The following is a 23825-nucleotide window of genomic DNA, read 5'->3' as shown; positions in this document are numbered from 1 at the left end:
TCATGTCTATTTCAAAGGAATTTTTAAAAACCTTAAAAAGAAATCAAACCCCAGGTGTCTTCGAGGGTGACAGAGCAACAGCATTTGTTTTGCTTTGAAAATTATTATTTTTTTTTATTCTTGCTCTTTTAGAATGAACACCCATTAGTCTTCAACGATTTTTTTTTTTTAGGAAGCTGTCCCATCTTCAGATATGTATTTTTATGCTTGAAGAATTCTTGTAGCAGTAAGGAAAAAACATTTCAAGTTACATTTGAGAGAAAGAATCCAAAGTATGTAAGAAACAGAAGAGAAGGCTGGTCTCAGTCCACAGGCCCGTAGTGGCAGAAGCTTTCTTGGGTACACAGGGATAGGGCCCATGATCTTTCTAGGGAAGCCCAGAAAGAGTCACTCCATAAAGAGCTGCTCAAAACTTTAGAAGGTGTGCTCTGCCCACCTGGAAAGTATAGCATCCCAGCATGATCATGACTCCCCATTTAATCAACAGGATCTGCCCCGTAACATGAAAGGAGGGATTCCAAGGAGCTTAGTTGTGCACCTGTTTTTTTTTTTTTTTTTAAGATTTTATTTATTTATTTGACAGAGAGAGATCACAAGTAGGCAGAGAGGCAGGCAGAGAGAGAGAGAGGAGGAAGCAGACTCCCTGCTGAGCAGAGAGCCCGATGCGGGACTCGATCCCAGGACCCTGAGATCATGACCTGAACCAAAGGCAGTGGCTTAACCCACTGAGCCACCCAGGCGCCCAGTTGTGCACCTGTTAAGCACAATGTATAGTATTGTTTCCATTACCTGTATTGTGTCTCTCTGTCAGTCTTCATGGAGTCCCTATGAAGTATATTTTATCATACCCTTTCTCTCATAAAGTTCAGTGACTTGCTAATATCTGTGTTTTGGGGAGGCATGCCTGGTACCAAAATTCATCACCTTCCTTTATGATACAGACTCCTTCTATGTGGATGGCCTTTTGGAAGAGAATTGAGCCTAAAGAGCCCCTCATGCGGACCTCTCTACCCCATCCCTCCCACTGCTTTGGCCCCAAGTCTGAGGTCTGTGCTGTATCGTGGTGTGGTCAGCCTCTGTACAAACACCATCTTGACTTTTCTCCTGCCTCTCTTTGGGGCCCTGCAGATACCATAGGAAATAATATAATTGGCTGCAGCCCTCTTCAGATATGAATGATAACGTTATGTATCTAGTTTATGAGTTTAGTCATTTTTCACCGCCCAAAAAGAGGAAACAGAAACTACCTTGTTCTTCCTTGCAATTGACAATGAACTAACAAGTTCAGCAAGTGGTGTGAATGGCATTTTGAGTTTCCGGAGAGCACAAGTAATTGGGCAATTTAGCACCGTACTTCCGGCTGATGCATTTTGTAGAAGTTTCCTTCTACCTTTTCAGAGACTCTTTGTTTGGAGAACAACTCAGAGGGCATGCAGCTTATGTGTTTTTAAGTGAAGATAGTACATACTTGCTATTCTTCTGTCTTATAAAATTACTTGAGACTATTTTTCCCCTTTGTGTTGAACTGCTACAGTTGGTCTTGGAAAGTACTTTTAAAATACCAAAGATGAAGTTCTATTTCCTTCACAGATCATTGGGTGCTTTGCCGTAGCACCTTGCATAATGAATGTCTCATTGGCATACTGCTTAAGCATCATTTAGTCACACAACCAGAAGAAATTCCCTCTTTGACTAGGAGTGACTCTCTAAAAGCATGGCAATAAACACAGGAAAATAAAAGAAGACGAAAGCACAAGGTCATGAGAATTCATGTGAGGATCTTTTCTCCATGAAATGATCTGGGCAAATCTAGAATGAAGAGCTCTTAATTAAATTTACAGAAATGATAGACTATCTTGTTAAACTGAATCTTTCTTCATCCCCTCCTTAGTCTTACAACAAGCAAGATCATCCTCATTCTCCAAAATAAATACTCAATTAACTTCTGGGATAGTGCTCAAACACATCAAGACTAGACCAAACAAAAAGTCCAAATTATCTGAAGAACTCATGGTAACAAAATTCATACTAAATCCTTGGAAACGTCTCATTTTCCATGTGCATTTGCAGAATAAAAGCATTCTTCTTGGTGGGAGAAGAAATCAGGAGTTCTGTTGTGGATGGTATATTAGAGGGACAAGGTCGGAGGCCATGGTGACATCCTAGGGGCAGCTATATGCAGACTAGCATGTATGAGAGAGCATAAGCTCATATGTACAACAGACCCGCATCATAGATGAAAAGGATCTTACTTATGGAGGGCTCAGGACTTCTAGCTGACAGAGTGAGTTGGGCACATACATTTATCTCCTCTTTCATTCCAAAACCCTTATAAAATGAGACTACAGGAAAGCAGGAATTGTGGTGCCTCTAGCTTGGTTCTTCTTTCTCAAGATTGCTTTGTCTTTCAGGTTCTTTTGTGATCCCATATAAATTTTAGGATTGTTCTTTCTATTTCTCTGGAAAATGCCATTGGAGTTGTGATAGTGATTTTATTAAATCTATAGATGGCTTTGGGTAGTATGGATGTTTTAACAGTATTAATTCTTCTGATCCATTAACATGAAATTTCTTTCCATTTATCTGTGTCTTCTTCAGTTACTTGCACCAGTGTCCTATGGTATTCATTGTACAGATCTTTCACTGCAGTTAAATTTATGACTAAATATTTTTTCTTTTTGATGCTATTATAAGTGGGATTGTTTTCTTGATTTCTTTTTCAGGTAATTTGTCTTTAGTGTATAGGCACAGAACAAATTTTGCATATTGATTTGGTATCCTGCAACCTATGGAATTTATTAGTTCTAAGAGTTTTTTTTTGAAGAATCTTTAGGGACATTATAAGACAGATCATGTCAGTTTCCTTTATGATTTGGATGTCTTTTATTTCTTTATTACACAACCATAACAATCAAAGCAGTAAGACACTAGTGTAAAATCAGACACATAGACCAGTGGAAAACAATAGAAAGCCTAGAAATAAACCCACACATAAATGGTCAATTAATCTTTATCAATGGTGACAAGATACACAATGGAGAAAGAATGATTTCTTCAAAATGGGGAAACTGGATAGACTGCAAAAAAATGAAGTGGGACTCTTACACCATACACAAAAATAACTCAAAATGAAATGAAGATGTAAATTAAGACCTGAAATTATAAAACTACTAGAAGAAGACAGGGAAAAAATCCTTGACATGGACAATGATTTCTCTTTTTGGATATGACAACAAAAGCATAGCAGCAAAAGCAAAAATAAATAAGTGGGGCTACATCAAAGTAAAAAACTTCTACACGGTAAAGGAAATCATTAACAGAAAGAAAAGAAGCCCACAGAATGAGAGAAAATATTTATAAACCTATATCTGTCTGATAAAGGCTTAATATCCAGACTATGTAAGGAACTCCTACCAATAGATAGCAAAAAACAAAAAACCTAATGCAACCGAAATAACCTGACTAAAGAATGGGCAAGGACATTCACAGATGTTTTCCATAAAAAGACATACAAATGGCCAACAGGTATATGAAAAGTTGCTCAGCATTTCTAACCATCAGTGAGAACTGTGAGATATCACCTTATGCTGCTTCTTTGGGTGCTGTTATCAACAAGATAAGAGATAACAAGTCTTGGTCAGGGTGTGGAGATTCCTTTTGGGATCCTTTGTATACTGTTTGTGGGAATGTGAATTGGCACAACCATTTTGGAAAAGAGTTTGGAGGTTTCTCAAAAATTAAAATTCAAATTTCCATATGAATCAACAATACTTCTGGGTATATATCTAAAGGAAATGAAATCAGTATCTTTTAAGATATCTGTATTTCTATGTGAGGCACTGGATATGTGAATTAACTTGATTGTGCTAATCTTTTCCCAATATATAGGTTTAGTAAATCATCACATTGTACCCCTTTAAAAATCACATTGAACTACTTAAGTATATACACAATTTTAATTCTTCTACTATACCTCGATAAAACTGGAAAAAAATGAGGATAACAGGATAAAGAGACATCAACCCACAAGAACCAACATATATATGAAAAATCTTAGAAAGTCATATGAGATAGAAAATATCCCAATAGCAAAATGAGCAAACAGAACAAGTAGGCATTCTTTAGAAGGAGAAAGCTTATTGTGGCTAAGAACATACAAAAAAATTGTTCAAGTTTAATCTCATTGGGAATCGAGGAAGTACAAACTGATGAAAAGACTAAGTCTTTTAAAGCCCTTTCACCCACAAGAATGGTAAAAATCAAATGTCTTATCATATCATGTGTTTATGGAGAATTCAGTGAAACAAAAACTCTCACAGACCGCTGATGGGATTTAGTATAGAAGATAATTTGGCAGCATTTAGAAAAATGAAAAACGTGTACGTACCCTATGACCCAGAAGGAGTTCCGCTACTAGGTCTCCAGCACAGAGAAACCGTCAATAATATGCTCCAGAAGAAATGCATGTGAGTGTTACTACCACATTATTGGAAATATAAGATAAGGACCTGGTTAGATATTCGGTGATACAGTCATACTACGGTGTTTTTTAAAAAGCAAATACTGCCACTTGGCTCTGGGAATCTTTACATTCAAGTGCCTGGATATTATGAGTATATCATCATCCACTCCATTCTTAGACTCTAATATGATACTTACATCTCAAAATCAGGTCATATCTGAAAACAGAGGGTTTGGGAATGAATGGTAATACCATATGTGATATAGAATATGTTTTAATTATGGCAACTATGATTATGTTTTGGATTATGCTGTGTTTATCTTGCTGAAATTTTGTTCTAGATATCTCGGGTAACCCTTGGTTTTTATCCACTGTCATCTGAAATGCTGAGCTCTAGACACTTCAAGAACAAGGTCCTGTAGCCTATGATAATGGATGTATTTAAAAAAAATCATCCGTAAGTATGGAATTTAAAAGTATGGAATTTGTTCTGTGCTACAAATAAGAATGAGGCAGCACTGTCTAACCATACCTGGAGATTCAGTTAGAGCTGGGTTAACCTCATAGAGAGTGTTTCTGTCCTTACTTAAGGCTCTGAAACAGATATACTTGATTTTCTGTATTAGTTATGATTCCACAAGGAAAGATGGATTTTCCTTTATACTTCTTTTCATTGTATGACTAACTATTCCTAGCATCATACTGGACTGTTAGGCATTCAACAGCAACTTGCCAAACTACATTAATAATGTGACAGAAAGGAGAAGATGCTTAGCTGAGTTGTTGGCTTTTTGCTTGGAGGAAAATGATGACATCATCCCAGCAGATTGGAAGTTATGAGTCCGATCTTTGTATTCTCCATTGTGCCCTTTTACCAAGACAGCCATCTTTTTCCAAATCTGAAGAACAGACTGACATCAGGAGGGCAGGGCCGAGAGATATAAAGAACCTGGGTCTTTGATGATACCTTTCACCTGAGTTCATCCCCACCCTACATATCTTGCATGAGGTTAGCCTCTGTTATTTGAGGCCGGAAATACCAAAAGGGATACAATTTTTAAATAAGTTGACTTTGCAACTAATCAAAAATGCTAAAAAAATTGCATATGTTTTTATCGGATCACCAACATTTTCCTCCGAGTGAAAAGTAAGAGCAGGGAAAACAAATCAAATCAACCTTAGAAATAGAGATGACCAATATTCGTTGAAAGGAAATAAAGATGAACTAGTCTAGTCCTTTCATTGAAGTTGAGAACTTGAGGCCCAGAGAAATACAGACTTTAGTCATAATCATTCAAGTTGTTGGCATGTCAGGAAAAGTTCTCAGGGCTAGGTCAGCCACTTCATATTATCTCTATATGGTGTTAGTGTCAAAGAGAATATTTAATGGGAGTGGATCCTGGGGTATTATTAACTCAGTAGATGCCATTTCTGGGTGGTCATCAATGCCTGTCTACCTTAAACTTCACAGGATCCTTCTACAAATGTATCATTAACTTGAAGGGATTGTATAAAATTGAGGCATTATTATTTTATGTTTCATTTTATGGGAATATGAAGTGTCAACACTTCCAGTGTTGTTTATAAATAATTAATAATTATAGATGTTTTAGGGAGTTGAGAATATGTTTTAAGCAATAAATACGCTTCTGGTTTGGTTTATGTCCTTTCTGATTAAGGGATGACCTGTAACACTTATTCATTTCATCCTGTTTTAATTGGGAAATGTTTTAGCCTTAATTTTTGTTCTTTTTACACAATACAATCTCTTTACTTATACTTCTTTGCCTAGTTAATGTTTAATGTCATTTGTATTTTTACACCTCTGATTATTAACCCGCAGAAAGGTTTTTCAGTGATATGAATTATAGCTTCTATCAAAAGTGCTGGCGGAATTAATATCCCAGATTAATGTAAGGCTGAAATCTAAGTGGATAGCACATTAAAAGAAAGTAAACAAAGATCCATGCACTCTGGTTTACAGCGTAAATGAAAGGTCAGGGAGTTGAGACTTGGGGTCAATGCACTATGTTTAGAAGGGTTTTCATGACACATAAATCTGGCTACCCATTAGATCCTGATTATCCACTGGGCAGTTTCACTCTTGTTCAGTCAATAAGCATTTATAGAATACCTAATCTATGCCCATCAGTGTACAAGACACTGGGAAGCTTATTGGCAAGGGTCAAGTGTAAGGGGCAGGTGACAAAAGAGTAGCAGAAATGTAACAAGGAATAATACAACATCCCAAGCCATGAAGATTGTGCCATCGAATGGGTGAGAGAGGTAGCTAGTCAAGTAATTCCAGCACATCGTGGTCAGTGTCATAACAATGGTTTGACCGGTTTTTGAATACAGATAAGTGCACATGTACTTAGGGCTTCTCCAAGGAGGTGACTTATAACCTGGGTCTTTAAAAATGAGTAGATTCCCTTGGGTGGACAAGAGAAAGGAAAAAGGGGTTTCACAGGTGAGAAAATACCATTTGCCAAGGAGTGGTGCAAGCAAACTGTTGTGGAAGCAGGCAGTAGTAAGTAACTAAGGAGGACTGGGGTGGAGGTTATGCATGGTCAGAAATCAGGCTGAAACATCTTGATGATGAGGGAGTGAGAGTGATGTCAGGAAGGCTCATTTAATCCACTCACAGCATTGCTGAAAGCTCAAGGGGTCTTTCGTCCGTCTACGCTTGTTGGTCTACTCCATGTGCTGATCAGCTGTTGGCGGATCTGGCTGTCCTAATCTGGGGTCACAAGCCAGTTCTACATGTACACACACTTTCATCAAAAAAGAGGTCCCGTATATCACAGATGATGTGGTTTTGGAGTGTTGCTGTTGGTGTCAGGAGCCAACAGCGAATGACATGTCTTTGGTGCAAAAAAAACGTGGTTTTATTGAAGCCTGGGGACAGGACCCTGCTGTACTGGGGTTGTAAGGGGTGATTCTATACTTGGAAGGTGGGGAGGTAAGGACAAAGGGGGGTTTTCAAAAGGACTTTCATATGCTAAAGAGGACTTACAAGATTCTGGAGGCCTGACTTGTCAAGATGAGGTTGTCTGTTTTTCCCTCTAGCAAGGCATTAACATGAGGACAGTTGGGAGTTTTCCTAGAGGAAATGTTACACTTCCCCTGTCTCAAGTACTGTGTTTGTCAATGAACTGCACGTTATAAAGAAATTTAATTTTATTTACATTCCCTCCTGCCTTTATTTCCCAGATCACTATGGATGTGTTGGGTGATGTGAGGGGTCCAGGAAACAGAGTCTCTGAGTCTCCAGGAGTTAGGCAATGGGTAAAAATGCTTTTTCCTTATAAATCTCGAAGGCACTTGTAAACAGGGAGACTCATGTCCTGTAGGACTGTGATCTCTATCAGTTAAGTGTTTTTCCCTTCCCTTAGTCTTGGGGCGGCCAGAAGAGGCTGAGGAAGGTCACACGTGGGGAAATGTAGGGTGTCTGCTTGTGCTTTGCCCCCAGCTTGCCTTCTGCTCCCTCATCCATATAGAAGGACTAAGAGGTGATATTTTAGTACTAAAAATTTCAAACTGAGCCTTGTTTCAGATCATATCTATATCAACAGGAGTAGGTCAATCATAAACATAATATTGACATACATACAAGATAAGGTGAAAAATTCTAGGCTTCGTCTTTAGTAATAAGTTGACAGCATAAAGATTTTTTTTCTTATCCTGCATGTATTTTTTCATTTAACAAATTAATCTCCAAGATTCTTTCTTTTGGTGTCTCTGCTATCCTTGCCAAAGTGGGGCTCACAGTAGCTGCTGCCTTAGAAGAGATTATCCATAGGTTCAGCTCTTGGTAATGTTAATGGGTGATAAGGAGCTACCATTTTTCCTTGCGGTTACGATAACTAAGGGGTAGTTGACTTAGTTTCCTTTATTGATTAATAATGCCCAGTGTTTAAGACAAAGATAATTAGAATATTTATGCTCACTTCATATCAACAAGGATTTAAGGTCGTAAACACAGGTACTGATCCACAAAACAATGAAAACAGCCCACTGTTTTCAGGCAGTCCAGAGTCCCCGAAATCCTGTGAAGTGAAGACCCAGCTGCACCAATGTGCATTTTGTACCTGTCTCCCTGAGGTCAGAGTGCACAGAAAACCATAGAAATGTAGACCCTGGGAGGTCTTGGGCAAGTCCAGTCACCTCTATGTACCTTCAGGGCACAAGAGCTCTCTTAGGGTAAATATTAGAAGATACATGTGGACTCCCTATGATGAATAAAAATGAATTATTATTATTATCTTTAACACTTCTTATGGTAGTAAGAGCATTAGCACCATGGGACTTTTGATAATTTAACTAGAAATAGTCTAATTTTTACCTCTACTCCCTGTAGGGAAGAGTTTTCCATGTGAAGTTTGAAATAAATAAGATTCAATGGCACATTTTTAATGTGCTAAAGTATTTTCAAATGCTTTCTGATGTCATTTGCATATAAACAATTTGTCTGCTAATTACACATGAGTTATTCAGTTATTAAAATAAGCCCTACAGGACTTATATTGGGCAATATTTGAGTGGGTTACTTTTACTTACTTCGAAAATAATCAATTTGTATTTCTTCTAAAGTATTTCATTTCATACTTTGTTTTTTCACCAATGCTCTTGCCCCCATTTTGTACTCCAGTCCCCCCAAATAGTCTGAATCAATGAAGTTTCCGTGCATTAAGCACAAACAGTGCTTGATAGAACACTTAGTTCTAAAGCCTGTGATTTGTTGGTGCTGCTTGGGTTCCTGTTTGCCCATGATGATATAATGCATTAAAGACACATGAGCAATATCCCAAGGCAACGGTTGTTGATCCATTCTAATTGCAGGATAATAGACACGTTGTATAACACCGAATAATCAAAAAATCATCTATATTAGATTTTGGAGGATGGCATTTGCATCTATATTTAATATGATTATCTTATTCAGTGAAGAATTCCTTTTCAGTGTTGCAATGAAGCCTCACCATGAAAACACAATTCAAGGACAAGATGCAAAGGAAAGAATACTAGACTAGATGGATTTATGGGGTTCTGGTCCCATTCCTGCCATCAGCTAGCTGTGTTAACATGGAGCGAGCTGTAGTGCCTCTCTGGGTGTCCCTTTGCTCACAGATATTCAGATGAGGTTGAAAACGAAAATCTCTTAGAGTCATTTTGCAGTTCTATCTCTTGCTCAATATCTCCCAGTCTACTCTTGATGGGAAGAGTGTTTTTATATCCCTGACCAAAGACCCCTTCAAACCTCTCCCAGACTTTCTGAGAATAAATAGAATATTTAGCCTTCATTTAAACAAACAAAGAAAGAAACTAACTACAAGCAAGATGTCATCAGGGCAAGTAATTAGCTAAACTAATTCAAGAAATATCAATATTTTTTCTAAAGCAGGAGGTCCAAGTTTCAGCCTTTTGACCTTGGGCAAGTCATTGGATGCGGTTACCCTGGTGGTATTTCTAGAGTGACAGGTCATAGACACTGATTAAAGCCCTGTTCCAAGTGCTAATGTGATATATGATTCTATGTAAATGATATCAGTAAGTCATGTGCTGTGATATGAACAATATAATCTCCCTTGGATAATTAAGGGCTACTATCTTATATTTGAGTTGATCATTAATTTTCTCTGTTTACTGATTTTTTTGTATTTTGATTTTTTTATTCACTATGATATCTTATGATTTAATCTAATCAGAGACTAATGTTTATATATACATATATTTATACATTTCCCCCAAGATTATTCTATATTGCTCCAAAGATTCAATTGCTTGAGCAATGTTTTTTTTTTCTATTTGCTAGTGAATAAGCATCTTCCAAGACATATATTTACATATATATTTATATATATAAATTTACATACATATTTTTATATATATAAATTTATATACATGTCAAATTATGAACAATATAATTCATATTTCACAGAGCATGTTGACATGAGTCTCTCTTAAAAGATTTGTCTCTCATGTTATTTTCACTTTCACCGGCTATAATGGAAGAGGTTAAGAAGAAAAAAAATGGCTAACCCATGCATGTTTGCTATTTTATCCACTCCTTTGAATTGTGTATTTACGTGCGTGTGTGTGTGTGTGTGTGTGTGTGTGTGTGTGTGAGAAACGGTTGTACCTTCTGGATGAGTTCTCGGCAGTAAGCCCATTTAAAATTTGTCATGCCTCATGATCCTGACAACACATCAAGAGGAGCTGATTTAGGAAAACACAGATTGTTTGCTAATCCCTACTGTGAGTGGATTTCTTACTAATTATTTTTTGACTTTGAACCTTTTAAAAATATTCTTTAAATGTCATTATTACATGGAAATAATTTTTTTTTTGATTGAGGCAATGCTGTTTTTTGAACTGATTTGAATCTTACCTTTTTAAGGTGTACAATTAAAACAAATTATTTAAAACTCACTGCTTTTTTACCAGTTTTCAGTTTAAATAGATTTTGGTATCTGCTCACATAGTAAATCTTTTTTCTTATGATTCAGACTTCTCATCTATTCCCTTATGCTTTAATAGATACATACAAACCCAGAGAATGCTTTATTTCCTCATTTCAAGCTTTTAACATTTAAATAATCAGCCTTCTTAAAATGATAGAAAATTGGATCTTTGAGTTTAATAATCTCATAAGAAGTCAGGGCAAAATGAAATTTTTAGTTTTTATTGGTCATAGAATCAAATATATCTACAGAATAAAGTGAGATAATGTGGTTTTAATACAGGAGCTTTATTAAATTACTTTAAACAGAACTTTAAAAGAGCTTTCCCAGTTTCTATTTCTTATGTGCTATTTTTTGAAATAGTTGATGTCAGGAAAAATGACCAGTTTCAAACCATACTAGTGTATGATTCAGGAAAGGAATAAATTCAGGCCAACTTTTCTCTTTCCATGCTTATTAGATTGTGGTATAGTCATTTCATGCACCAACTACTTTCTGAGTGCTTCTGGAAGCTAGAGGAGGGGGCAAGGAAGAATCTTGTCCTCAGGGAGCTGACACAGTCGTCTTGGGGAGAAAAGGAAAGTCCTAGGAAACACCCGGAGAATATCTGCATGATAACTTTCAGAAAGAAAATCCAGGTAATGAACGGTGTTGGTGAAAAACCACAGAGGTACAGAAAACCTCTTATATAGGGAATCAACAGAAAGACAAAATAATGGGAACTGCAGAAGAGAAATGTGGATTCAGCCTCTCTTTGGAGATGAAGTAACAGGCAAGGAACAAAAGGAGATGGCTGGGGCTATGGGCCTAAGCCAGAGTTTGGACTCAACGGAGAATAAGAAATAACTTTTGGAAGTCTCCAGTGCTCACTATAGGGGCATTTGAATGGGATCCAGTGTCAGATCCCAACCAAGTCCCTAAAACAGGTGAGAACAAACATGTTTTATCTAAAGAAGGAAGTTTCCACTCAACTCCAGATGCGGTACTAAGGAGTCGATGGAGATCTGGTATGGCCAGATCTTCAGATCTTTCAAATACAGCCAGATGATTTGATTTTAAAGGAAGTGCTCCTAATTTTAAACGTTTGGTCTTCTTCACTACTTGTGAGACAAATTAAAGATACCTGCTGGCTTGATTACAGCCTAAGACTGACCTAGCGACAACTCCCAGGATAAGGACATGGGAAGGTTTAAACCTGAGAGTGACATAATCATAATTGTGAATAAGAAAGAGGATCCAGGCAACCACACAAGAAATGAGCAGGAATCAGATCAAGACAAAAACGGGTCTCTGGAAACTGGAATGGAGGATCTAATTCAAGAGAAATTGCAAAAGAGTCGACAGACCTTGGAAATGTTATTAGTTCACAGAAGAAAAGTAAAGTCATGAAAGAAACCTACCCCAAGGTTTTGAATTTAGGGGTCCAGGTCAATGGGGATAGAAAACAGCTTAGGGGCAATGAAAACCAATTTATTATATATTTTCCTGCTTTCATTAGATTTTAAATTAATGAGAGGGAGACATAAATGTCAAAATTGAGTAGGGACTTAATTGATCTCCTGTATAAACACTACCTATTTGATCACATCCTTCTACACATAGAAGCCGCTCATGCAGAGCCTTTTATTTTTGAATTTGAGAAATGTAGCAATTGGCTCATTTTTTCAAACGCACATTATTCTGTGTTTACCTATGCAGATATTCATCTGTTCATACATGTATAGGGTTGCCAGGTTTTGCAAATAAAAATACAGGATGCCCAGCTCAAGTTGGATTTCAGATAAACAACAAATAATTTTTGTGTAAGTGTATCCCAAATACTGCATAGGGCATACTTACACAAAAAGTATTAATTGTTTCTCTGAAATGCAAATTTAGCTTGCCATCCTGTATTTTATTTGGCAACGCTGTGCATTTACCATCTTGTTTCTCTTGGATCGAGTCTTCTTTCTCACCCCATTGTTTCCACTTTGGCTCTTCTACAAGCCATTCTTCATAGAACAGGCAGGGTGATTTTTCAAAATGTGCTTATGGTCATCTCCTTGCGTAAAACCTTTTAGGGGCCTCCCTTTGTCCTTAGAATAAAATTCAGACTCCTTCCTGTGACTCGCAAGGCCCTAAATGATCTAGCCCATAACCCCCTGCTAAACCTGGTCCTGCACGTACAGTCACCTGCTCAAACTCATCATGAATACACGGTCCCTCCCCCCAGCTAAGTTCGCAGCCTCTATCCTTCATTTTTTTCAAACCATCCACACTGATTTGCACTTTAGGTCTTTGGCACTCCCTGTTCCCTTGCTTTGGAATCTTCTTTCTCCAGCACTTGGCTCACCCGTCCCTGCCATCATTCAGGTCTTAGCTCCAGGGGGACCTCCTCAGAAAGGTTTCCCATGGCCAGTCTATCAGTATGGTTTCTCAGCCTCAGCACTACTGACAGTTTGGGCTGGATCATTCTTTGAGAGGATGGGTTGTCCCGCGCCTTGTACGATGTTTAGCAGCATCCTTGACCTCTTCTCACTAGATGCCTTCAGTTGTGACAATTTAAAAGGTCTCACCAGATGTCCTCAGGGGCAAAATCACCCCTGGTTGGGGACACACTGAAACAACCAATCTCTTTCCACTCTATTTCGATCATATGATCCTACTTTCCTAACTTCACTCTCTGCAGTTTTTCTGTTTGCTTTTATTTACTTGTTTATCATCTCTTTCTCCCTCACTAGAAGAGAAATACTGTCTACACCATTTGATCCATTTTACTTCCCTCTCTATCCTTATTGTCCAGAACCATGCCTGACATAAGGGGCTCAATAAACATTTATTGAATATATGCCAGATACATTCAGATGACCTTTATTGAAGAGCTAGCATGCCCCAGGCACTGTTAGGTTTAGATGGAATAACAATGAACATGACATTATGCCTGGTCTCTTGTCTCTCTTATACCAAAGCCCAGTCATGAGCTCCACATTACAGGAAGTAAGAATGACAGGCCCCGACAGGCTTACTGCCATCTTGTGTAAGGTCCAGGGAAGCTAACCACACCACACTGCTTGGATGAGTTCCGTACAACAAAGAATTATCCTACTCCAGTGAGAACACTGTCCCTGAGAGAAATACTGTTTTGAGCTGTTCAGCACTCACCAGTTGGTAAGAATGTCACTGGGCACAGACCCTGGAGGAGAGGTGGGCAAAGGAGTTTCACAAACGAAAGTTAGGTAACTCACCAGAAGGAGGAAGGTCCAGTGCTTGAGAGGAGTAACACGTGTCTCTTGTAACAGGGTAAAGGAACCAAAAAGAAGTTACTGAAGACTTTCTTGGAATATGGAGATTGGAGAATTTTATAAAAAAAAAAAAAAAAAGTTCAGAGAGTATTTGTTGTATTATATCATTTGTGTTAACTCTGATAGAACATAATTCTTGCTATTAATCATGGCATACATTCTTCATGTGGCAGTGATACCCAGGGCTTTTTCCTGTTTTTCCTAGTGTCTGTTTAGCTTCTAAAGCAAACTCCAAAAAAATGAAAGCATACCCACGAAGAAGTTCACAAACCCTAAGTGTGCTACTCAGTACTTTTTCACAGTAGCAATCTACCCACATGGCAACTTCCCAGATCAGGAAATAGATCAGGAAATCCCAGCACCCCCAAAGAGCCCCCTCTTATTTCAGTGTCTGTTCCCCACTTTCCCACGAGAGAACCTCTATGCTGAGTCCTATCATCACAGAGTGATTTTATCAACCTTGGAAGTTTATACATATGGAATTATATAGTACGTGCTCTTGTGTTTGCCTTCTTTTCTCAGCTTTGTGCTTGTGACATTCACTCAGGTTGTTCCTTAAGCTTTATTTCCTAGATCGTACCACTGCCCAAATATGTCCACAATATATTTATTGCTTCCTGGTTTGACCTTTTTCAGATAGTGCTTCTGTGCGTATTCATATTTGTGTCTGTTGTAGGTGTGAGTCTGCATTTCTGTTGGGTACGTAACAAGGAGTGGAATTGCTGGCCCATCAAGTATCTGTATGTTCAGTTGTAACAGATTCTGCCAAACACCCTCCCACAGTGGTTGATTTAATTTACTTGCATGAGTGTTCCATTTGGTCTACGTGGGAAAATAATTTTTTAAAAAGGCAGTAACTTGTAAGATCAGGTCATGATGAAAAAAAAAAAAGGAAGTGTTGCCTTAAAAGAAACACTGCCTACTCTGTAGTAATTTTATGTATGCGTGGCATACTTAAGCATTTATAACAAAGCTGATCACTTCCTTTTGTGAAATTTTACCCATGTGCCTACTTGAACCTCCTTCAGACCAGATAATGATGCCAAGGATCTACTGAGTCTAGGAATTTCAAATCATCCCCTGAATACTGGGGATATGGGAATAACTTACTCTGTAAGTGTATAGTGTTCCTTTAACTAAATCATAAAAATCATCGCTGTGTTATATGAAAAGTTTATGAGGTCACATGAATGCTTGCTTACTGTGCATATGGTAAGAGCTGTGCATTTCAAGTTAAATATAGGAGCAGTTCTGGCTGTAAAGAAGTAGTTTAAGAAATCAAGAGAACTATAAATGGCCATCTGCTCTCTTCTCCATTTTTATTTGCTGAATTAACCCAGTGCAATATTTTAATGAATAATGGGTTGCTATTCCATCTGTTCATTAATTTTTTTTCACACCATACAATAATCCATCATTTTTACTGAGTGGAAACAATTTGCTACTTTGTAAAAATATTATTTTTTAAATAAAGGCGGTGGGTGTAATTCAACTTTCCATTAACTTCAAGTATATTTTAAAGATGAAGATACTGAGAGCATCATCAGGGTCAGGGTGCTGGGAAAAGAATTTCTATTATTCGTGATGACACTGTGCATTAGATGGCATGGATCCTCATTTCGTAAGATATGTATGTTTGGGCTTATTTGAAAAGAACAAGAAGAGAACCTTTCTCCGTATCACCAAAGGTTGCGGAGATGTAAAGGCATCAGTGATAATGAACACATTGGCAGAAGAGTATAAGAATTAGTTCTTCAAAATTAATGCAAAGCATATGTCACTATCAGAATGGAGCTTCTGGTATTGCGAGTCTGTACCCAGTGCTATGCGTCTCAAACTAGTGGAGCATATTAATGCATGTGTGCGTGTGTGCATGTGCACATGTGTGCACGTTTAAATTAAAATTTCATTTAAGTACGTTTTTAGTTTGTTTCTGTTTCCTGGCCTCTGTCCTTTTATTTCTCTTAAGTTGGCTTGTCACATTATATGCATTATATGCTTTTGGGCCATTTAAAGTTCACATGTCCGGGAGCAGATGTCAGTTTAATGACATCTTTAATGCCTGCTGTGCTACTTCCCCAAGTAGATTCCCTGAAACAGGATTTGGCCAGAGGGTTTAAGCTGACATTTGGAGAATTGATGAGTGAGGTGAGAGGTGGAGAAGAAAAGGGAAAAGGCTTTAAAATATGCTGGTATTGATGATTTTTAAGATTTCTACATCATTTACCAAATATTTTCTCTTCTGGTGGTTTTCTAGCCCAGTCGGTTTTAAATAATTTATCAACAGATTTTTTAAAAGCCTCCACTCCAGTTCTCATAGGTTCTGGGACCTGAGGGTATTCTTACCTATCAGTAGAGATATATTATTCCCTTTAAAGGTAAGGGGTATGTTGGGCAGAGAGTATGGAAAATGATTAGTAACAGGGTTCCTATGGATTACAGGGGCCTAGCCTACATTAATATTATTTTGAAATAATCACTAAATTCTGGAAAATATGATGATGCTCTAATCATCATGGATAAAATAAATGAACCATTTAGGGGCACACATTTAAATCCCATCAGATTTCACTTGTATCTTCTTTCTATCCAATTGGAAGAATTAAAGCCATACATTTTTTACTTGTTCCTTAGAGTTTGTCTGTGAAATATTACATACTTACATTTTCCCAAGACTCTTGGGCTCCATACATTTGCTCGTAGGAGCTCCCACACCCAATTTTTCCCTATATTACTAACCAGAGGATCTGGTAAAACTAGCATTATTCCTTCCCAATACATAAAGAAGATGGTACATTGGGAAATTTTTTTTGAGAGCAAGTTACGTTAAAATTTAAAGACCAAGCAGAAAAGACACTCCAAAAAATTAAACTATTCAATATTTTAAATGGTCCAATATAAGAAGTTAATGATTTCTGTTTGGTTGTGTATGAATATAAAGATGTCCCCACAGATAACATACCAATGGTAGAGAGGTTTTCTCTGTGGACTACATACCCTGGAGGAATTTTAATTTTCATTTTTTACATCCGTGTAAAATTTAATTTCAAAACAAACTACATGGACATCTTTGTGAACCAATGTTCAGAGAGATGACACTTCAAAATGTTTCTGTGAGCTACAAAACTTAAATAATAAATGAGTGTTTCTTGACCACAGTCTGTTATAAACTGAGGCATGCATACAATGCACCTTTTACAGTGGAGAATCGGCTCTATTGTGGTAACACCAGGACCAGAACTCAGCTGACACTGGCTCCAAATAGATGTCAGTAAATTCATTAGTAAGTCCTGTCCAATGGAGTCAAGATCATAGAACCATTTTCTTCAGTTACAACATGGGAATGAAAGGGGGGAAGTCATTATGTTCCATGAACATTTACTTGTGAATTAATGGAAATAATTCCATTTGAATATACTTTAATTTGAAATAGACAACACATTAATATTTCTAATACAGTGTGATGATGAAAAATGAACTATGAAGGGTGATATAGCCTTCTCCTTGAACCTTGAAGAAAAGGTGCACGACAGAAGCCATTTTCCTTCCTCTCTTGAGGAATGACTGGAGGGTTCCATGAGAGTTACTGCGCTGTTCTCTACCAGCCCATCCCTAGTGACAACATAGGCACACAGGCACACAAGAAGATCTCAGGAAATAGATCATAACATACAGATATGACTGTGGAAGTGGATTCTGGCACCAGGTAGCCTGGTCAAATCCCAGCTCCAAATGTTAATGACTTCTGTAGTCTTGGAGCAACTACATAATCACTCTAAACTTCAACGTAAGTGTGTGGGGATAATATTAGCTATCTTCTGGGCTATTGTAAAAATTAAGATTTTTATATATAAAATGTTCAGTTCAATGCCAGACTGAGTTTGTGCTTAAGTAATGGTAATTATTTCATCTGTTAAGGTTGGTGATCTTCCTGCCCCCAAGTAAAATTATTTATTTATGTTTAAGAAAAAATTTTAGGATGGAAACTGAGGTTTATGCACCAGTGTAAAGCATGTTAGAGGATTTCTGACACACTGTTATTGATTCCCAGTGTCCCTGGTATGATTTATTCTAATCAGCACCCAGAAGATTTGGGGACTGGTTTTATTCCCTTATATACTCAGTCAGTTGTTTGCTAATTTATAAGTTAGTGTTATGTTCTTCCTTTATTCTTTTGGCTTAATTGTATACCTTGGTGTCCAGAAAAGAGAAATAACATGAGAAGCTTAAAATCCCTCAGAGAGTAGAGTATGTTTATCAAAATCCATAAAGAATGTTCGATTATACAATCTCTTCCAATGAAAAGGACTGTGCTGATGATCATGTTAATTAGAATACCTTCCACTCTACTGAAATGCTGTATACAATCAATGTTTTACTTCCCTGTGTCTCCAAGCACATAATTTGTACTTTTCTGAAGTGGGAGAGACAGATAGTACCAAATCTTTGTGTTACAGCTGGTTCCCCAGAGAAGCTTGTAGCTGTGCTGAAAAGAAAAAGAAAAAATAAAAACTTAAGGCAGATGGCCTGAACTATATACTGGGATATCATAGAAAAAAATTTACACCTTATCATGTGAAGCTCCAGAGTATTACCTACATGATCAGCCAAAGCAATGTATCAGGCTGAAAAACAAACACAAAAAACCCAGACACATCAGTTCTCCTTTTCCCCTTTCCTTTCCTTCCTACCTATCAGCATTTTATAAATGAAGAAAAATTTTTAATTCAATGTTTATTTGATGAAATAAACAATAACAAAATCATGTAATCAACATAGTTTGAAGAGAGCACTTGCTTGCTTTCATGTCATAAGACACTGTAAGTAATACTTGTATTAATTTCATTTCAACAAAAATTTGAATGTTTTTCTTAATGCAACTGGTGTGTTAGGAACTGTTGTAGACCTATTGACATAAAGAGAAATGATCTCTACCTTCAAAGAGCATTCAGTCTACTTGAAACAAGACCACAACTACTTAAAATAATTTAGGGTGGAATGAAGTACAGGTGACGAGAGTAGAGAGCCCAAGCCTTCTGCTCAGAATTATCAGAGAGGTTTCATCAGAGAGGTGGAATTTGAGTTAATCCCTAAAGGATCAAGTAACTTATTCTAAGGTACCTAAGTGGAGGAAATGCTTCCAAGAGAGGGAAGATCATGAAAAATTCATCACATTGTGGATGTTTGGGCACCAACAGTGGGTAGTGTGGAGTGTGGCCGGAGCAGGAAAAGCGAGGACAAGATGGACGGAGACACAACCATGATGGTAGCCAGCAGGACCTTGAGTTCAACACCCAGAGGACTGGAGCTATTTCACAAAGTAAGCAGCAGGGCACACTGGAGATTTCTGAGCAGGAAAATGACCTGATCTGTGTCAGAGTAAACGTTCCCTTTGCTTGCACATCTCCACGGATAACAACTTCATCATTGAAGAGGCTTGGACCAAAAACCTTGGAATCACCTGGGACTCCTCTCACTCTCTGTGCTTCCCTCAGTCGGGAAATCCTGGGGACTAGAAATTAACCCAAGACTAGCCACATCTGATGTTCTCCGCTATCATCTTCATCTAAGACAGACCATCTCTCACCTAGTCTGCTGTTCCCTTGCTCTCTGATCTTCCTGTTTTACTGTCGGGGTCTCTATCTAGCAGACCCGGTTGTCCTCTTAACCACAAAAATCGAGAACGTTACTCTTCCATTCTAAATCCTCCAGTGGTGTCTCACCTCATGCTCATTAAAATGTGTGGTTCTGCCCATGACTTGCAAGGCCCTGTGGGATTACAGTTGTCCCCTCCTTATCCCCGGTTTTGCTTGGTTGTGTGTTCTAAGGGTTCAGTTTCCTGGGGTCCAGAGCAGAAGAGCGACATAATTCCCCTCACATCATCTCCTCACGTAGGCATTTTGTCATCTCACATCATCACAAGAAGAAGGGTAAGCAGTACAGTAAGATGGTTTGAGAGGGAGAGAGAGAGAGACTACATTCATACAACTTTTATTAAAGTATATTGTTATAATTATTGGTTTGTTTTATTATCAGTTATTGTTGTGAATCTTTTACTATGCCGAATTTATAAATTAAACTTTATCACACATAGGTATGTATAGGGAAAACATGGTATATACAGGGATCAGTAGTATTTGTGGTTTCAGGCATCCACTGGGGGTCTGGGACCATATTTCCTGTGGAAGGGGGGGCTACATTCCTCCCTCGGTTCTGCTCTGACCTGGCCTCTGGCCATCTCCTGCCCCTTTATTCCTTGTCATTCTTTCAGTGCTCCAAGCATAAGATAGCTGTAGCCAACACCCTCTGTTCCCTCTGCCTGTGACATCTGTCACAGCAGTGGTCACCAGGTGACCTGTCTTCTAAGAATCAATTTTGTGTCTGTCTCTTTTTTGGTAGAATTGAAACACTTTGAAATTTTGTCAAACACTTACATCAGACATGTGTGCTAGGCACTCCTTAAAGAACTTTCCAAGTATTAACTCATTGAATTCTTGTACCCTCACAACACAGGTAGTATTCCCATTTTCTAGACTAGGAGGTTGCAGCACAGAGAGGTTTAGTAAATTCCATAAACTCTCACAGCTCCTATGTAGTGGAGCTCAGACTCAAACTCAGGAATCAACCATCTTCACCTTTGCGTCTGACTTTTGGAGGCAGGGGCTTCATTTTGTTCACTATTAGGTTGTATCCTTGGCACCTAGGTTGTGGCCTGGCTCAGTATTTAATGAATAAATAAAATTGGCTTCATTAATTTGATGCAGTGGTACAGTATTACTTTCTTGTGTTCAGAAACCAGTGGAAAAAATAGGAAGATAAATATCGGAAAGTTTGTTTTTGTCCAAGTTAGTATTTGCCACCAAATACTATTTCTTTTGAGAGTTTATAACTCAAGTTGCTTTTTTTTTTCAAGATTTTTTTTATTGGCCTGCATGATTCCATTTTCTATTAAAACACTGTTATTGTAAACTCAGCAGTAAATACTAAATATTAAATACTTGACTGCTTTTTTATGATCACGTGCTGAGTTGAGTAAATTAATCAAAAGAAAGCTTGTCTCTAAAAGTTCCTCCTTTTAATTGCACTGTGGGAGATAGTCAATAAAAAGAATTGATGAAGAATATTAGCCTTATCAAACGGAGCAAGCCTATATTGATCGTGGCAAGTGCCAAGCACTGTGCTGTAAACATAAAGACCTTTATATAAAACTCCTACATCTGTGGAGTCCACCCACACTGTGGTCTAAGAGACTGGCAAATAAGTAAGTACAAAAATGATCACTCGGGTGCAACAGGAGCATAGAGCTGTATGTTTGGAGAATTGGATAGAGTTGGAGAGGTGAACGGAAAGGCTCAGTGGAGGAGAGGGGGTTTGATGAGCATTTGCAAGGCTGACTTGTTGGGGGCTGCTTAGGGGCAGGGGCTATCAGTGACGATGATGGGAAGAGGGCTTTCCAGACAGGGAAAAATGCAAGACTAATGGGAATTTACCATATTGTGAATCTTTGTTCAAGTTGGTCTTTTATGGTGAAAAAGTCTATTAATTTGTGAGAATGCAATTTCTTATTAATTCTATAAATTGCTGCAAGAATATTGAAGGTTCAGAATTGCATGTGTAGAAAAATTGCTGATAGAAAATAAAATAATGTGCTATCATTTTATAGGTGGTTTAAAATGTATTCCCATTTAATTATGAAAATGCAAAATTATGGTCTCATTTAACTCCTTCTTAGAACTGGCATTTTGGGACAGTTTTTGAAAGCAGCCAAATTTCTACAAATGCCATTAACTTTTGGCTAAGCCTCAAGTTTGTTTCTATCTCAGATACATTGTTGTGAGGGACAGTGAGAGAGAGAGAGGGCACTCACGTGAGCTGGGAGAGGGGCAGAGAGAGAGGGAGAGAGAGAATCTCAAGCCAGCTCCCCGCTGAGCACTACACAAGGGTCTGTCTCTCAACCCTGAGCTCAGGATCGGAACCAAAACCAAGAGTTAGATGCTCAGCTGACTGAGCCACCCAGATGCCCCTGATGTATCTTTAAAATGTATCCAATTAGTTTATTTGTGGGTAAAACTTAGCATATATTTTGTGGTTTTCCATACATTTTTAGGAAGACACCTAGGTTTTTCTTTAAGAGACTTTAGTATAACAATGTCTTGGGTTTTATGATCTTGAAAATTCCTTATACCTGCACCATGCATATTATAGTTTTACAAAGAATGTTGCTTTAACAGTTTACCTACTTTGTTTCAGTTGCTCCTAGAAATAGTTCTGTGGGTTAGCAAAGACCAGGTGGTCCAGATTTCCATGTACAAATTCCTGCTTCTCTTCTACTTGATCTTCGAATGTCTGAGATCTTTGAATGTCCAAATGCAATGCACTCAGATAGCTGTTGAGACCATGTCATTCCAAAGAAGGTATCGGGACACCAGGCAAGATCATTGATCAAGGGGGCACAGTGATAGCAATGCAGATGGACAGTGAGTCATGTGACCAAGGATTCAATCAATCTTGACTGTTTCATGATACGATGTGAACCCCTGACATATCCCTACACTTCTCTGTGTCTAGATAAATCATATCTGAAACTGAGTTGGAAGGAATGGGACTAAATCATTTCCAAGTTTCCTTTTAGTTCAAAGTTTTGAGACTTTATGTGAACTTGAAAGTCAACGAAGCAGCATAAACGTAACCGTTAGAGGAATCTGTTAGAGGATTTTGGTGAAGCGTGAAGGTTTTAAGATGTGACACCAGTGAGGTGTGTTTGGACATGTCATCATAGGCGTTTTGCAAATGGGCAGCATCCCTCATATAGAATATACTGAAAGTTGGTTTCATGTTGACATAGGCACTTTTTGATATTTAAAACTTGAAGCTTACTTTGGTAAGTCAGTTGCACCATTTAAGTGATCTGCTTCTATTAGAAATTTATGATTTCCCTAAATTATATTAAATAAAAGTTTTCTGCTAACAACTTTATGACAGGATCAAAAGAATTACTTCCAGATATTGCAGATTGATGGAAACACTGTTAATACTGGTGAGGAAATGTTTGTGTTTTGGGGGTTGTTTTCATTTGTTGGTTTTTTTGTTTGTTTGGTGGGGCATTTTTGGTTAAACGGTATTTTTTAAATCATCTGCCTCTGAAAAGTGTAGTGAAAATAAATTTATAGAAATGGTATCAAAGCCATTTTTAGTAAGCAAGAATGGTCTCAATTGCTGATGTCATAAGCATATATTTATTTTCTTACAGGATCTCTTGTAAATGAAGGTGCCTGTAGCCCATGATAATTGTTAGCAATTCGTTGCTTTCTTGTATTTTGGTCCATAAACTAGGTAATTGACTGGAGGTCAGAGCTAAGATATATTGTCACTCTTGGTACACTTTCTAGGAAAATGTAGAACCTCCTTGCATATCTTATTAGATCAAAGGCTAAATTTATGACTAGTCCTAAGAAAATCTATGGTTCTTTTTCTAAAATCTGTATTTTCATTTGGAAAAACTCTAAATGTCTTTTCATTCTCAGCACTTTTCTATTTAAACAATTCCTACACAGATGTCAATACATGCAAACCCTAACCCTATGAACCTCTGGTCTTCAAAGTAGAAAGTCACAGTCA

The 23825-nt window shown here is 37.8% G+C and overlaps 1 protein-coding gene across 1 annotated transcript in view; it reads left to right on the top strand.

Moving 5' to 3' along the window:
- The window catches only part of HS6ST3 (heparan sulfate 6-O-sulfotransferase 3), a 641705-nt gene that overhangs the window by 412505 nt on the left and 205375 nt on the right, over nt 1-23825 (top strand). The window lies entirely within an intron of this gene.

Source organism: Mustela erminea, chromosome 15 (assembly GCF_009829155.1).
Source record: "Mustela erminea isolate mMusErm1 chromosome 15, mMusErm1.Pri, whole genome shotgun sequence".
Taxonomy (NCBI): domain Eukaryota; kingdom Metazoa; phylum Chordata; class Mammalia; order Carnivora; family Mustelidae; genus Mustela; species Mustela erminea.
This window is presented reverse-complemented; position numbering and strand designations above follow the sequence as displayed.